The sequence below is a fragment of the Falco punctatus genome (genome assembly GCF_963210335.1).
Source record: "Falco punctatus genome assembly, chromosome: 11".
Lineage (NCBI taxonomy): Eukaryota > Metazoa > Chordata > Aves > Falconiformes > Falconidae > Falco > Falco punctatus.
The window spans coordinates 25,584,956-25,587,716 of record NC_137591.1 but is presented as its reverse complement, the minus strand read 5'-3'; the positions used below and the strand labels follow the sequence as shown (position 1 = coordinate 25,587,716).

At 39.2% G+C, this 2,761-nt stretch overlaps 1 protein-coding gene across 2 annotated transcripts in view; it reads right to left on the bottom strand.

Annotated features, from left to right (window-relative positions):
* Positions 1 to 2,761, bottom strand: part of RGS4 (regulator of G protein signaling 4) — a 205,050-nt gene that overhangs the window by 154,862 nt on the left and 47,427 nt on the right. The window lies entirely within an intron of this gene.

The window sequence follows — 2,761 nt, the reverse complement described above, 5'->3', positions numbered from 1 at the left end:
CCACTGTGGGTTTACTGGTTATTCTTTCTTTTACAACTTAATGTGCTTGTAAAATTGCTTTAGTTTAGATTTAGACATATATGATATTTAAAATATGAAACCTCTTGTTAGAACTAACAGCTCCTGTTACTCCTAAAGCACACTGTATTCCTCAGAGGCTCGTCTGCAGATGTGAAATTCATCTCTCTTAACTGCTTACTGTATACAGATTAGAATATTTGTATGAAATAATGAAAATACACTACGCAAAGGAAGACTAATCCCATAATACGTGGAAGAAATTGTCCTCACTTCTCCTGTAGCCAAAGCAAGCAGAAGGGGGCGTTAGTTATTCAGTGGATATTGGAATAGGACATGGCAGAGAGTATTTTCCTTGAGATAATTTTTGTTCTTCTTTCCATTCCTCCTTGTAATTTACCTAGGATTCCTGATATGTTCAGGTATATCCCAGAGAGTTGATCTAAGCCATCTTGTCCCCTGATTTCTTTCTAAGTTCCAGACTTGCCAGGAATGTTGTCTCAGTCTTCAAATAACAGTTTTTGTTGGAAAGCTACCAAAACCCAAACTTATTGAAAACAAAGAGATTTAGTAAACAATTTGATATAAAAAAAACCCAAACAATCCACAGCAACTAAACACCAGTTTTATGTTCACTGTAAAATAAATTCCCCATTCTAGAACTTGAACTGCAGCTCACATGTCACACCTCAGAGAAATGTGCATCAGAAAAAGTACTGAAGGATCCCATTTCGGAGTGTACTTTTAGAAACTGCCACACAGTCGGTTTCATTTTTAAAAGAGTTTGGTGTTGAGAAAAGCTTACTGAAAGGATCTGGTAAAATCACAACTAACATCACAGAATGTACACCTCATCTGCAGTAGCTCTTCATCTCCGAAGAGAAGCTGCCAGCTGGGAGAGAAATGCCAATCTGCCAGGTCACCCCCGAGGAAAGCGATGGAAGCATCACAGCCGGGCTCAGGCAACATTTGGCCACTCGGTTGCAACTAGGGAGACACGTTCTGGGTCTGCCTCCCTTCCCCTCTAGATGCATGCTGGAAGATTGCTTTCTTTCCAGGACTTCATTACTGTCTTTCATCCTAGCTTGCAGATAGTAAAGGTCAGAATTTGTGGTGTCTTTTGAGGTTCCAAATGAGCTGGCCAACATCTTTGGGAGGCTCCGCTGCTTGGCAGCCTTGCTAGATCTCTACTGAACTTACAGATACAAGGCTGTTTACAGGTATATTCACCTCTCCTCTTCGACACCTCTGACTAATCTACACCATCCTTTAAGAACTGGCAAGACTTCCTTTGTTGATTTTAAACTTTCTTTTTGATATATTTTAGTATTTATGGTCAGTGAAAAAACGTTAAATTGTTGTTGATTCTTTTGCTAATGAAGCATCATTTCTCAGTGATGCTTCAGGCAATCCTTGAGAAGCATCTTCTTGCAACCAGAAAAATACTGCAAACATTCATGTAGAGGTCTCATCACAGCTGCTAACTGAAGCCTGAGACACAGTGTGGAACCAACAGAGCTTTCCAAAACATAATCAATGAGTCATATACGGCCTCTTAGACTTCTAAGTACAACCCATGGTAATGTGCATTCTTGCACTGCCACTTCCTAGAGCTGTAAACATTCCAGAAAATATTCATTTGATGCAAAATTACCTGTCACTGTTTCTGCCATGGTGTTTTGCCCATTTAACATACACTCAAATAATACAAGAAGTGATGTTATCACATGTTTTAGAAGTTTAGACTGTTATTTTCCACATGGAATGATTCACCTAAAGTCAGCTATGAATTGCTTTGCTTTGAAGACCTATTTGAATGATGAACTAATAGCTGATGAGAAAAACACTCTAGAGGAACAATGTACCTGCCTACAACTAATGTACTTGGAGGACTGAGACATTATTTTGCAACACTTGGCATTAAGGGAATGACTAATCTGCCAAACTACTTGTCTATGTCTCCCCCTCAGGCTACCTGCAAGTCCGCCTGCTCCTTCAGTCCAATTCTGGCTATGGTCTTAACTCTTCAGTGTACTCTTTAAGTAGCCAGGAGGGATTTTCCAGAGGTTGATGAAGCCAGATAAATATCACCCCATGCTTCATTTCTCTCCCAGCCTTCAGGAGTAGATCAGGGTGCCACTGGATAAATGTGTGGTTACCAATACTGCACATTGGGAGTGAAGGAAAACCTTCATTCTGGCCATTTCTAACTCCAGAGAGCTTAACTTCATCAATTTTGGGATAGTTTTTGTCAATACGATAAGTAGAAAAGGTATAAGGCTACCCTTACTCAAATGAAATGTCCTCTGACTTTAATAAGCAGGTTTGCTCAGACAGTGCTTTCTGCCCTCTCCATTACCATGCATCCTTTGCCAGATCTGAAAGACATTCATTACCTTTCTGCTTTTCACAGAAAAGCCTGTACTGCAACACTGAAGGTGATAAAAAAGGAAATACCACCTTAAAATAGTTTTAAGAAATGAAAAAATTTCTACTGACAAATTTGATATTTTGCTAGTGTTTTTATTTTCCACTAAGAAAGTCTAATTAAATCTCTGCTAGTTCCACCTAGCATGGAGATCAGGTTGTTCCAAGAAGTGGTTTTGTTTCAGTTTTCTGCCGATTATAAAATAGGAAAGACCAACATTGTATCTCCATTTCAAAAGAAATGCTTATTTTCAAAAATCTGAACTTTTAGGTCATGCAGATCTCTTATGCACCTCTCTAATCTTCAGCTCGCTCA